This window comes from Clavelina lepadiformis, chromosome 5, assembly GCF_947623445.1.
Source record: "Clavelina lepadiformis chromosome 5, kaClaLepa1.1, whole genome shotgun sequence".
NCBI classification, from domain to species: Eukaryota; Metazoa; Chordata; class Ascidiacea; order Aplousobranchia; family Clavelinidae; genus Clavelina; species Clavelina lepadiformis.
The window spans coordinates 10,976,580-10,992,037 of record NC_135244.1 but is presented as its reverse complement, the minus strand read 5'-3'; the positions used below and the strand labels follow the sequence as shown (position 1 = coordinate 10,992,037).

The window sequence follows — 15,458 nt, the reverse complement described above, 5'->3', positions numbered from 1 at the left end:
TTGTATATTCAAATTGTCCAAGAGGAAAAACAAATGCCGTTTTGTTAACATCTTCTGAAGCTACACTTATTTGATGATAAGCGGCTGACAAATCACATTTAGAAAAGACAGTCTTGTGGCGGCCTGGGTGGCTTTTGTAATACCATTACGTCATTCTTGGAAATGTGTTTTCCAGTTAACAATTGGAGTTTTTAAACTTTCAGTTCCGCCACATCATTCTTTGGAAAGAGTTTTCCAGCTAGTAATTGGAGTTTATAAACTTGCTTTTTCAGAACACTGCAATTATCGTTGGTATATTTGAAAACTTGCTCTGAATAACTTCGTGTGAAAACTCCTTTTAGTACGTTACCAGGTCGCTTCCAAGAAACTGTTTCCAACTTTAACCGAATGTAAATTGCATTGCAAACGCACTGTTTTTCTCGTTCACACGCTTTGAAATGTTCATGCCTTTTTTGTCGTATATTTCCGGCACATCGCACAATGTTTTATAAGCTCGAACTTCTGTGCGCAGACGTAAAGTTATAGACAGATGCACGACCGTACTACTGTAGTCACGGTGATTGCAAATTAATAGACATCTTATTAGCAATGGCTTACTATGCTTTTAGTTATGCGTAATATTGAGAAAGTGTACAGCACCTACAATAAAAGCCTTTTCTGGTAAACTGTGTTTGTTATAATATAATAAGAACGTTCGGCTGTCAATAAGGTTAGAGAATTCTAACCGCACGCAACAATAGAGTCAGATACTAATTAATGCAGTAGGTTAATTAAGTCAATAACGTAAGTTAAGACCGATAAACTCGGCATCTGCATTGTGGCGTTCGGACAATTTCATAATTGCAATAATTATATATATTGGCATTGCATAAAGTTTGATTTTTCTCCAGTCTAGATAATGTAATAATGTGCAAAGCTTGTAGCGTGCTGACATAGATTGAAGTGTTTCAAGTACCTTGTTTTCGTGGTGTAATATGCGACACGTGGTTTATGGTAGCAGGTATTGTTCTAGTATCTTTAATCACAAGCGTAGTTTCAAACCAATATGTGATATAGTAAGTGTGTCAAGTGGTTTTTTTGTACTGGTGTAAAGCGGTTTGAATGCTTTGTGAGAAAAAGGCTTAAATTGGAACTGACACGTGATTATGGGCTGATTGGCTAAAAGCTGATTGGTCAATACTTTAGTATAAAAAGAAATGTTTTGTTTAAATCGCTCTCTTCTCTGACTCGTACGAATTGAATTCTTTTCTGAGTTATTCTATTTTGAATAAGTAATTGCTAACAAATTGGGAATTGGAATCATGGTGTAAATATCCTAATTCGGACAAGTTATTCGGACAATATAGCAAATTTGAACTTATGAAGTTGGTGTTAATTTAAGAAGCAATATAGAGACAGTAAACGCAACGGAGTCAAAGACAATCATAGGAGTCAGACAATAAAACTGAAAGACTGGGTTTGGCTTAGGCCATCCCAAAACCATTACCACACCACCCAATCCCATAAATGGTGACCCCGACTTTCTTCTACAACAAGGAGAAGAATACGCACCTCTGACGAGCAAGCAGCAAGACGAGAAGTTCAAGGCCACAACGAACTCGGATTATTACTACTCTGCGACGTTGGCTGTACTTGGGATATATATCGAATTGCTTAACTTCACGGTAATGTCTTTCTTATTATTCTTTCATTACCGTAGTAATTTTCTATTCATTTATTGTTAGTTTATGGCATCGTTTCTACCAATTTTCAGCTCTAAGTATAATTTGCGCTCGACTAAAACCAAACCTACGTTATCGCCTATCTTTAATAGGACAACGCGACCGACGCCTACCCCAAATTTTGTAATGTCGCTTATAGAAACAAGTCCTACATCTAGAACCAGTATAATGTCTAATCCTACCGAGGAAACCTTCGCTATTGTAACCTCCCACGTAACTGTACCCGATAGTAGTATAAGTCGGTTGCCGGATTCAAATGTCGTTACTTCGGTTTTGAGTGAACTGACAGTTTCTCTATCGACATCGAGCAGACAAAACCCCGTCATGTCGACGTTCGTAGTCCCGCCACGTGGTAGCTTCGCTTCCGATGGGTTACCAGTCGATAGAGGTGTACGCGCCTCAGGATCGTCGCTGAATATACCTAAGCTTTGGCCTAAGAATATTTTTGCCTGGGTGTCTGTGGTTGAAAACATCTTTGTCGAACATAACATTATATCCGAACGTTCAAAATTCTTACATGTTATTTCGGCTTTGGATTCTGGGCATATAGATCGTGTCAACCATGTAATTTTGCAACCAAACGCCGAAGCACCGTATCAACATCTGAAACATGAGTTAATCAAGCAGTTTATGGCCAGTAAAGCTTTGCGCTTGAACAAGTTATTGTCTGATACGGACATAAACAGCACGACTAGGCGTCCTAGTGATTTGCTGCGCGATATGCGAAATACACTTAATCAACATGGTCAAATTGATCCGATGGTGGAAACGCTTCTCAAAAAGCTTTTACTCGATAGACTTCCAGCGGATGTTCGCAAAATTTTAGCGGCTTCACCAGAATTGACTTTGAGTGAATTGGCGGATAGAGCAGATAACATTTTGCAAGTATCTAACCCACACATGTTTGCGGAAACGACAGAAGGCAAATTAGACGCTAAAACAAGGGTTCATCAACCTCCACGGGCGGATGCTACGCAAATGCTTATTAATGACAATTTTGAACAACGTATTACTCAACTTACTACTGCTCTAAATCAAAGACAAAACGATACAAGAGGTTCAGCAGCAGATAACGTGTACCGTTCAAATCCGTCTTATCGTGCACCACAAAGATATCGACATACGCAGGACCATGCAGGTCATACAAATTTTCGTCAGAGAGTTCCGTTTGCGCACCAAGCAACATTTCGTCCAGCTTTTCGTCCTGCCCAGGACGGACGTAGGGCTGGAAGTAGTCACTTCAACAGACCAGTTGCGCAACAGCATAACCAACCACCTGTATGCTATTATCATGCTATGTTCGGCCGAAATGCTTACAAATGCAAGGAACCATGTGTCTACCATGCCAGATTTGCAAAAAACGGCCAAGGTTCTCCTCCCGGCCCTTATTAAATTCGGTGGAGGAGAACAGAAGTCAAAGAGCTACCTTTTATGTATATGATTGTAATTCTGCCCTTTCATTTTTAGTAGATTCCGGTAGCGATGTCAGTGTCTTACCCAGTAGTTTTAAAGGCACGGGAGCCCGACATCCAATCACGATGCAAGGCCCCACTGTACACTCCAGCATCCGTTGTTCTGCGACAACCAAGCTCAAGTTGGATTTAGGTTTTTCTTTCTGCTGTCCATGGTCGTTTTATATTTGTGATAAGTTACGCCAGCCAATTTTGGGAGCTGACTTCTTACGCCATTACGGTCTTTTGGTAGATGTTAAGCACAGACGTTTACTCCATCCATATTCTCATGAACAGGTTTCCGCCCAGTATTGCGGAGGAATCAGGAAGAAAATTGGCATATCTAGCACTGCTCTGGATCATATTATCAGTGACGATGACGTGGGCATATGTGGACCACTTCAAGCTTCAGCGGCGAATACGTCACGTTGCGACCGAAGCACTTCAGAAGATAAGGACCCTTCGGCGACACAACCCGTTCTGGACGCGAACAACAGCGATTCTAAGCCACCTTTGGCGCTCCTGGAGGAGTTTCCAGAGATTACTGCACCCTTACGGCTAAAATTAAACCCTAAACATAACATTAAACATTATATCAATACAACAGGACCGCCTGTTTTCAGCCGCTGCCGACGTATGTCACCGGAACTGGCTCGCGTACTACGAAAGGAGCTGGACAAGCTGCTGGAAGCTGGAATCATCACACCCGTTTCACAGGAATCCCAATGGGCATCACCCATTGTTCTCGTCAAAAAGAAAACCGGTTCATATCGTCTTTGTACAGACTTTCGTCAGGCGAACCTTCAAATTCCGAGAGACACATACCCCTTACCTCATCTGCAAGATTTTCTCAATGAACTCGATGGTAGTACCATATTTTCGGTTTGCGATTTAAAGGCGGCATTTCATCAAATCCCCGTAAACCCTGCAGATGTCATTAAAACTACCTTTACTACGATTTTTGGGAATTATTCCTATAATTCGCTTCCATTCGGGATCAAAAACGCGTCACAGACTTGTCAGCGCTTAATGAATCATGTTTTTCAAGGTGTTTCCAACGTGGCAACCTTCATTGATGATATTTTGATCTTCTCCAAATCGCCGGAAGAGCATAGGGAGCATTTACGCACTGTATTTGAACGACTTTCCAGATTCGGACTGGTGATTAACAGAGAGAAATCCATTTTCTTCCAGGAGGAAATTAAGTTTCTGGGTCATATGGTGAGCAAAAACGGGATTCTTCCCTTACGAGACCGCGTAGCTGTTATTCGGAAATACCCATTGCCCGACACGGTAAAGGAGCTTCGCCGATTTTTGGGTATGTTTGGATTTTATAGACGCTTCATTAAGCATTGTGCTGCCTTACTCATTCCCCTTAATTCGATGTTGTGTAAAGTCAAACGGCCCAGTCAGAAATTGGCATGGTCTGAAGAAGCTCAGCAAGCTTTTCAGGACTGTAAAGAACGTTTAGCTTCAGCGACGGAGCTCTGTTTTCCAAAAATCAATGCAAATTATGTTTTGTCATGCGATGCTTCGGGAAAAGCAGTTGGTGCTGTGTTAGCTCAATGCATTGACAATAAATGGCAGCCTTTGGCATTCTTTTCAAAAGCGCTCAACTCAGCACAAAGAAACTATAGCACCTTTGATAGAGAACTAACTGCTTTGTTTTTGGCCACCCGGCACTTTGCAGATATTCTGATTGGCAGGTCACTTACCCTGGTGACCGATCATCGCCCCATAACACAGGCTTTCCAAAAAGCCGGCACATCAATGTCCCCGAGACAAACCCGTCAGTTCAGTTACTTATCTCAGTTTACCGACAAGCTCATTTACCAAAGTGGACTTAGTAATGTTATAGCGGACAGTTTGTCCCGTATAGAAATCAATACTTTTCAGTTACAGGACTATACTATCGACTATGAACAATTCGCTCAAGATCAAATGGCTGACGCATCTGTAACAGCACTGCTGACCGACCAAACTGGCCTGAAATTGGAACGCCGTAAACTCCCGGATTCGGACCTCTCGATTCTGGGTGACATTTCACAGAAGAGATTTCGACCGATCGTGCCGACCACGTATCGTGACGTCATTTTTCACAACATTCACTCGCTCTCACACAGTGGATACAAGAGCACACTCAAACAGATTGGCGAACGCTTTGTATGGAGTGGTATGAAAACGGATGTCAAAAATTTTTGTCGCACATGTTTGCCATGTCAACAAAGTAAAGTTAGCAGACATAACAAAACACCTTTACAGCCGCACAGTGAACCCACAGAACGATTTCGGTTTATTTTGGCAGATATTGTTGGACCATTGGTGGAAAGTGACAATTGTCGTTACATTTTAACATTTGCTGACAGGTTCACGAAATGGGTTGAAGCGATTCCTATACCAGACGCCACTGCAGCAACCATTGCCAGAAATTTCCTGCTGCACATTGTTGGACGCTACGGAGTACCTGAGCAACTTCACACCGATCGTGGTCAGGTGTTTATGAGCAAACTTTTCACAGGCGTATGCAGGACCCTTGGAGTCAAGCTTGTTCATTCCCTGTCATTCCGGCCTTCCTGTCTTGGATTTTTGGAACGCACCCACCGAACGTTGAAAGGTGCCTTGAGAGCGTGTGAATTTCCGCAGAATTGGACGGCCAACTTGGGACTAGTTCTTCTAGGTTTACGGACATCGCTGAAGGAGCATGTAAATTGTTCCCCAGCTGAGCTTGTGTATGGCTCTACCTTACGAGTTCCCGGGCAGTTTTTCGAAGCCCTGGACGATGACACGCCTTCACCTTCTCAATATGTGCAACATTTAACGGACTTTATGGCTACCTTGCGGTGCACACCGCCAGTACATCACGATACTCCGCCAGTGTACATAGACAAAAGTCTTGCGGACTGTACGCATGTGTTCGTTCGCGTTGACGCTTCTAGGCCTAGCTTATCTCCTCCGTATGCAGGACCTTATAAAGTTTTGGCCAAATATGACAAGTATTTCACCTTAGCTATTGTAGGACAGCATCCTAATGTGTCAGTAGACCGTCTTAAAGTAGCTCATTTGCCTGTTTTTGATTCTGTAGATATAAGCATTCCGCCAATGAAAGAGACGGATATAGTTGATGAAGTGGTTCGTGATACTAATCATTTGCCTGTTTTTGATTCTGTAGATATAAGCATTCCGCCAATGAAAGAGACGGATATAGTTGATGAAGTGGTTCGTGATACTAATGATATCTCTATCGCTGCAGATTCCAACGTTGAGTTGAGTGGACTTCCGACCTCTCCGGTAGACACTGCGGAAGACATTGCAGTCGACGACATATATCGGGACGCCTTAACCGACATTCCACCTTTACGCACCACAAGCCGAGGACGTCAAATTCATTTGCCGAAGCGTTTTCAAGACTAAGCATGTACGTGCCACTTGCCTTGTACTTGATTTGCATAGTTGTGGTCTCCCAACCGACAATTGGCCTACAAACCTTTAACCTGTGTCAACCACATTACAAAAAGGGAGAATATTTTATACCTCCGCCGGAACCATGTTTGCATAAGAAACATACTGCAATTCACCAATGCACAGCCAAAATTTATGATCCTAGTCACCGCCTAATCGACATCGAGGTTTTTGTATGCCGTACGTTTATAACTACCTCAATAGCAACCCATTATTTCTTTGGATCCAAAAGTCACGATGATAGTACAGTCGCAGGACCTGCACCTAACCCGGATGCTTGCGATCTTTGGAGAAGAACTTTTCAAGCACCAAATGTTGGAGAGTTGAAGCAGCAAAACGAATTCACATGGGCGACCAGAAACAAAGTCAAACGCAGTTACAGCTGGCCCTCTACTACCACTACACGAACAATCAATGGCATCCTGAACAAATCGATTTTAAAGTATGATCCGGTAACGCAGAAACTGATGTCGAGTATTGCCACTTTATCGAAGTGCCAAGTGTCTTCGGGTTCCTATATTGTGGGAGCCAGAACATTTATATGGAAATTTAAACAATCGTTTCAATGTCCTCAGACTGTTCCTCAGGGAGTCCATAAACTGTTACTACATTACCACAAAGAACATTTATACCGAGTGCAAATTAAAGCTCTTGGGATTAGTGTGCATCATCGTGCAAAGTGTGCTGAAAAGACATTTCAATGCTACAGCCAAAACGCCATTTGCACGCCTACAGGATTGATTCTGGTTCCGCAAAATTGTTCGGAGCTTGCAGCTTTAGACTTTTACAAACCCGCGACAATCAAACAGCAATCCAACGACGTACATAGCCGCTCGTCCAGTTCGGAAGCCGGTGCCCTTGCAAGATTCATGACGGAAAGCAATGACAATATGGCTGACCATGTGTCTAATCTAGTGGACGATATACATTACCTAGAGTGTCAAGTTGAAACACTCGTCTCATCTCTTTATGCGCTGGTCGCACGTCAATACCCCAGGGAAACTTTAACCGCAATTAGCGGACAGAAAAAAGCAGCCGTCACCATAGGTGATCTTATAACAGAAATTCAATGTTACCCAGTATCGGGAACCGTATTACGAAGTCTGGTATATAAGGGTCAGTTTTCTGCTAGGCCCTTAGTTGAATTCTTCTATAATAATGGTACCAAATCGCTCGGTCAAATCTACCGAGACGGAAATCTTTATAGAGGAGTTCGATATGTAGAATCCTATGTTCCTGGTCGCATATTCTCATTTAACATTGGTAACCAATTCTATCAATTTGAGAATTACTCTCTGAGTCAAATAGACTCGGATGTGCAAGCTTTACGGCCGTCTTTCGCACCAGTGAACTTTACAGAACCAGACATTGATTTTGAAACCTTTATCGATGATTATCCTTCAGAAGAAGACCAAGGATTTGAAGACATCCAAAATATGTTAGTGTCGATGAGCCATTTCAAGCTCGCACATGATAAATTTTACCATTTTCTAGATGCCAATACTGATCAAACTAGGGATTACGATTTCTCTAGCGTCAGACACACAATCGAGAATACCTTCTCCAATGTATTTTTGAGTGTTTTATCTTCTATTACAAATCCTGTTTTAGGCGGGATATTGGTTATTTTACTATTCATGGCAATGTTCTGGGGCTTTGTCTTAACTATTTGGGCAATTAAGTTTTACAGAGGACATGTAGTCGATTTGGCACGATCTCTCATCTCTCGTGTCCGTCGCATCCGTCAGCCAGCCATGGAAGAAAACGTCCCTCCCGACGATGCTCCAGAAAACAGAGAGGACTTAGTTGTAACGCAAGAGGTCCGGCATACCGATGAAAACCCCAATGAACCGCTATACCCCAATTTACGTCAGCATTAGGCCTTGTCGCGGCGTTGTCCTATTACGGTTATGACGTAGGTACAGCGCGAACGTTTATTTCGAACGAATTACCTTTACATTTGCGTTTCCTCTGGTTCACATAGCTGATTCATACCTTGTGTTTGTGTGTTATTTTTTATATGTAGGTGTCTACTTATATGTAGTGTGGTATTAGGTTTTGTGTGAAATTACAATTACGATTCTTTTATGTTACTTTGGTTCGTGGTAAAAGCTATATATATAAAAAAAAATAAAAACATAAAAAAAAAATATATCAAAATATTAAAAAACCCTTCTATATAACATAGTATTAGTGAAGAATTTACTGCTATTTTTTCTATTGCATGTATCAATTCGTGTGACCTGTGATGACTGCACAAATATGACTGGAGGGAAAACAAATTCTGCATTCACATTGCAAGCTGACAACAAGAATCTTGCAAGCTGCCAACGCCAGTATCCCTACCTCGAAGCTTTTTGGGTTGGGGGAGTTAATTGTGGCGTTCGGACAATTTCATAATTGCAATAATTATATATATTGGCATTGCATAAAGTTTGATTTTTCTCCAGTCTAGATAATGTAATAATGTGCAAAGCTTGTAGCGTGCTGACATAGATTGAAGTGTTTCAAGTACCTTGTTTTCGTGGTGTAATATGCGACACGTGGTTTATGGTAGCAGGTATTGTTCTAGTATCTTTAATCACAAGCGTAGTTTCAAACCAATATGTGATATAGTAAGTGTGTCAAGTGGTTTTTTTGTACTGGTGTAAAGCGGTTTGAATGCTTTGTGAGAAAAAGGCTTAAATTGGAACTGACACGTGATTATGGGCTGATTGGCTAAAAGCTGATTGGTCAATACTTTAGTATAAAAAGAAATGTTTTGTTTAAATCGCTCTCTTCTCTGACTCGTACGAATTGAATTCTTTTCTGAGTTATTCTATTTTGAATAAGTAATTGCTAACAAATTGGGAATTGGAATCATGGTGTAAATATCCTAATTCGGACAAGTTATTCGGACAATATAGCAAATTTGAACTTATGAAGTTGGTGTTGATTTAAGAAGCAATATAAAGACAGTAAACGCAACGGAGTCAAAGACAATCATAGGAGTCAGACAATAAAACTGAAAGACTGGGTTTGGCTTAGGCCATCCCAAAACCATTACCACACCACCCAATCCCATAGCATTCTGCCACATCAACCTCTACAGTCTACATCCTAACGACCCCAACCTCTGCAGTCTTACTATACAAAACATCGGAAAAACTATGTAAGAACGGAAGAGGATAACAGCTGTCGATTGTTTGTTTATTGACCAATTTATAATCAATGACAAGACGATATTTGTTGCCAGAAGAACCTTTAGGAACAAGTAAAGCTGGACTTCCGTAGGGAGAATCACTGAAGCGGATAATTTCCGCTCAAGTAAGCTGTCATTCTCTGTCTTCAAGATCTTCATAGTTTCTGGGCTATACCGACGTGGACGTGCACGCACAGGAGGACCGGTAGTACGAATGTGGTGAACGACGACAGGACTGTACCAACATTGACAGCTGGGTGAACTAATCGAACTTTGATCGCTGTTATTATGTATTTGCACGAGCATGAGTAAACATGACATTCAATCTTGCAGCAATTATGGCGGACAGACTTTAAAACGCATGTGACTTTTCCCCCGCACCAAGGACGTGCTATCGCCGCGGGAGGGCAGATGGACCTGGTCGTTGTTTTTTACCTTTGTATATGGCTGAAACATAAACGTAGGATTGCGACAAGTCTGAATACTCATGTCTCATGTGCTTTGTATATCAAAGGACAAGTGCATCAATGTGTGTTATTACTGCCAAGTTTAGTCATATTACTGTACCAAATTGTTATCGCAAACTTCGTCGTTATTTAATTTTTATTTGTCTTTTTGAACATAGAAAGTGTAACGAAAAAGTGGGTAGGCCTATATGGCAACTGAACTTGAGAGGTTGACCCACTTCACTACAATAAGTACTTGTTGAAATGTTTATTGCGGGTGATGATATATGAGTCTCATGAGGTCGTTGTCTGCTTTTCTCACCCACAGATTTAATTGTTCACTTTGACGGCTTATTGTCTTGTGTAGATGACAATAAAGTTGTCTATCTTGACACTGAACTTCTTCAAATTGAATTCAACAAAGATTACACAAGAATGACAACTATTTACATTGATTATATTGAAGTTTCTTTGAACAAATACATTTAGACAAATCTTTGGCACAGCAACAGCATAAAGACGTCCGTGTTACAGCGATTATCTTAGTACTCTGTATGCATTGAACAACTGTGAATAATACACGCAGGATAGGCAAGCACGACATTTATGCTACGATTTTAAACGGTAAACAGGAAGTTATCGGAACGTAATGCCATGCTTCGCAAAGCAGATGTTCGAAAACGAGAATTCTACACTGTATTCGATCTGTATACTATAGTATCCCCTTATTATCACAAAACATTTCAGATTTTTTGCGCTACTTTTTCGTATCAATTTCATTTTCACTCAAGGTTATTTCAAGCAAAGGGAGCTTTTGTGACGTAACACGCACAGTTTTTGCTTACGGAACTATTTATCTTCGGGCAAGTTCTATTTTCAAAAGAATTGTTTCTCTGTCTTGACAAACCTACATTTTCAACAGTCAGAGATGTAATAAATCGTATCGACCACGCTTTGTCGAGAATTTTAGCTCTGACGGTCGAACTAATAAAACAACTGCAAATTAGTATGTGTTTATCTGACCGTATGTAAGTCTTTCCTAGGATAACTAACTACCAACAATTAATTATTCACGCCTTTAGATGAAAGTCGTTAGTATCGAGGAAAAACCGCGAAGCAGCATCAACTTCACCATCCAACTCGTTCGATTAAGGAATAACAACCGCATGCCGGCATGTAACATTGATGGATGTTACTGTTATACGTCAAGTAGCGCAGTACACATCCACAAATCATTACAATGCATGTGGAAATAAACACCATTTCCTATCGATTTACACTTGGCGCCCCAAGTGTTTCATTGGCAAGTGAATGGCTGACCCGGCTAAATTCCGTGGTGGCGTATATGGTTTAAGCATAGAACATAAATAACAAGTATTCTATTCTGTTGTTATTATTATTCTGTGATTTAGGCAGTGTCTATTTCGAGACGCAGAGTATGGTAGGAGCACACGCGAGATTTTTTTTCCGAAACGGTATTGAAAAATGCGATATATCTAAAAAATAAAAAAATGATACATTAATTTTGTCGTGTGTTGTATACAAATGCACAACCAGAGGACATCACAATTTGAGTAGCTCGGGTCTAGAAAACAAAGGCATTCTGTGGTTAAGTAGTTGTATACTGCATTCTTTTTTCTCCGTTTTGTTTTATAAATTGCCGTACTGGTAACTTGCCTCCCACAAACGCCGGAGAGACTTAGGTCACGAGTCGGAATGCTCACCGGCTGCTTCCTTTCACACCCGAATTTTGCTTAAAACTGCACCCCCGAGATCTGGGCGAAAACTGTCATTCTCTGTGGACCGTTAGCCAAGTGTACACCTATTCAATCTTAATAGAATAGACTCTATTTTAATGGCTGCTGGTTGGTCTATTTTAATTGGAAAAAGCAACTTCAGTAAACGGTTACGCAATTGGTCGGTCGGTCGTTAAAAGCTATTTTTCACAGTTTCTTGTCAACCCAACTTAAATGTTATAACTTAGTAACCAAAAATAACCTAAATCTACCTTCTAATCAAACTTTAACTTCAATATCGGTATTGGATGTAGTTCATTTTAGTGGGGTTTTCTTCTTCCATCCAAATACACAGTTCGTTTCTATATTCTATAAAGGTGACAGTTTGGGTTGGAGGGGATTACTATAAAATTAATTTAGACTTTGAAAAAAAAATTTAATTTATATTTGAAAAACAGCGTTTATTTCAATTTGCAGCCTAGCGTAGTAATTTATTCATGAGAAATGAGAATTTGGGTTAGAGGGAATTAGTTTTAGGTGAATTTACACCTTGGGAAAATTAGTATGTTGTTTTAAGTTGGAAATTTTCAAAAATCGGCCAGTGAAATAAATGTCTAGGCCTACTTTGCTATACATACTTTATGTATGTTGCTATTTACTGAAGTAAGAAAAGACCAATTGCGTAACCAGTTGCCATTTACGGAAGTAGGTTTTTCCAGATTCGGCAGCTGGTGAAATAGACATTCCTAACAGAAATGTAATATTGCCAGGAATCGAACCCGAATTACTTACTGTTGCAACTAAGTCTTTCTTTTCTGACTCAAGTCAATTGTACTACTTACACATTATCTTGAGTCAAGGTTTCAAAATTATTAATATGATTCAAATCGAGTCATATTAGTCAATGCATTTCACTTCTGAGGTCACCAAGATTGGAAAATTTGCTGTTTTTGAGTGAGAAATCCTCGTGCAACAAGCTGAAAAAATGACCATTATACGCACAGATAAAAATGCGCGTTATGTGTGAAAACAGTTCTTTCCCATAAGTTCGTTTATTTTATACAGAAACAAAATAGCCTACCAAGCAGATTGCTGCTGTAGTGCCAAGACCTGTTTACATATTGTGACGTCATAAATTCAAATGTAATTATGGTTTTAACTCAGCAAAAAAAGAGCAGGAGCCTGATTGGCGGGTTGCGGTTAACACAGTTGACTGAGTTGGAATATTGGACACTTTGTCCTGCATTTCTTCTAGGCTGTCTTTATTTTGACCAGATAAAAATTATTGTTTAATTTTTGTGGTTGTAAAGATCGACTGATCGTTTTTTTTTCAGGGCCGATACCGATTATTTTACAGTCAAAGAAGCTGACAGTCGAAATTTGAAGCCGATTTTAAATTGTTGTAAAAATATTGACGTCAAAATTTTGAAAAACACAAACTCTGACTTTTTTGAAATACTTTTGTATGCATATCAAACAGCTTAGCACCTTAGTAACATGATTTTGTTTTATTTTAACAATAGAAAGCCATGTTTTAAAATTTTAAACATTGAGTGCACTCAGCTCTCATGCTCTGCAGCATGTATTAAAACGTTAATCTGACACTTAAATAAACAAATAGCTTACTAAACTTTTACAAAATTTCTTTGTAACTGAACTGTTAATCTTTCACTTTGTCTCTGACATTTTGATATCAAATAATAACAAAATCAAAAGGTTTTTCAAAACATCAGCAGCATCTCTTATGAAGTTAACTAAAAATTAAACAACGTTTGCATAAAAATGTTAGTTTAAAATTAATTTATGATCCCAATTAAATAACACCATATTGTGGTAGTGGTACACAAAGAAGAGTTATTCACTATGCTCTCTAATTTTTAGGCGACTTCGCTTGCTCTCAAATATTGTGGGAGACATGCACATTTGGGCTGATGAGGGTGGTGAACAAAGAAACTTTCTTGTTTTGCAAGTAGCTTAAAGCGCCTTTCATTCTGTCTCCACCAGTATAGTCCATCAATACTGCTTCCTGGAGGTACAAATGTAACTCAACCCCAACACAGCTACAAGCTAGTAGGTTACCAGTATGAGATGTCAACAGAGAATTGAACATCTCATCAACAAGGCTGCAGCAGGGTGTATGTTCCACACATTGCCTTTTGTGGGTGTTTCCATGTGCAGCTGTCTTTTGCTTCAAAGTAGTTCCTTCTTTGACAACATGCGTCTCCGTTCTGACTTTGTTTGTGGCAACATGCTCCTTTCGAATGATATGTTGTGTGGGCTGCATCCTATTCCTCTTTAAAGCATATTTTGGCTTTGCTCGATGTTGTGGCAGAGAGAATCCATGACTCTTATAACGATGAGGTTTGAGCCAGGCGAGCACTACTGTTTTCGTGTCTTCTACTTTTGAAAAGTGCTTAACGAGGCGGCTCTCTCTCAAGACTTGCCTGAGAGTTCCAATACCTTTTAAAGATAGTCGCTTATCACCTTCAGTACAGCCAGGAATGAAATGATGCAGGATGCTGATGAGTTGCTGTGACTCACCTGAAGTGTCATATCTTATTTTTGGAAAAGAGTTTCCATTAAAATTCACACAAGACGCAGACGCTGTTTGGCCAGAATGGATTGGTGGAAATGTGTGGGATATCTTTCAAGTATACTAATAATATCAATAACGGCCCTTTGACTTGACAGGTCATTATTCATCACAAGTTGCAAGGTGTGCGCCATACAGCTGGCATTTGGGAGATCAGCAAGCCCATTCCCATAAAAATATTTTAAGCACGTTAAGCTCATGAGAGACTATGTCACTCCAGACCAACATTCTGTTGTGAAGGAATGAAAGTAGTCAGCATTCTCTGGTTGAATCAGAGCTTTGATTTTTTCCACAATTTTGTGGTGCACTTCTTCCAGCTTCTTTGTACGATAATACTTTCACTGAGTATCGTAGTTCTGCTTCTGTCAGTGAACAAGAAGTGTTGTGTCTAACATGAAACTTTGTGCATATATCATATGGCTTGGCTGGCAACTATTTGTGACTGCTACCTCCATCTGCAAATAAACGCGGTACCTGGCTGGGAAGATTGATCAACTCTAGAACATTTGCGTTAATATTTCAATCCGTATTGAAGTTGGCTGGCCAACTATTTGTTATTAGTTTTGACAGACGATTACGCGCTCTATGTTTGTTCTATGATCATTGTACTTGGTACGAAGGTACATAAATTTGAAATATTTGTCAAGTTCGAAGCTGGGGTGTGTCCTTGTAATTAAATGGTTAACAATTTTTGTAGACTTAATGTTTTAGCATGTGTGAGATCGAAACTATGCACATAGAAGCGGATGAGCACGATTTATCACCTGTTGCAAGGAATCCCAGATCAATGTGCAATGCCTTTTGCCCTCTAGTGGCAGAAAACTAAAATTTTTGTGATGAGCCATATCCTTGTATTGTGTGCAGTTTTATA

At 40.1% G+C, this 15,458-nt stretch overlaps 1 pseudogene; it reads right to left on the bottom strand.

The window, feature by feature from the left end:
- Positions 1 to 13,553: 13,553 nt before the first annotated feature.
- LOC143459556 (uncharacterized) lies at positions 13,554 to 14,892 on the bottom strand (annotated as a pseudogene).
- Positions 14,893 to 15,458: the final 566 nt, after the last annotated feature.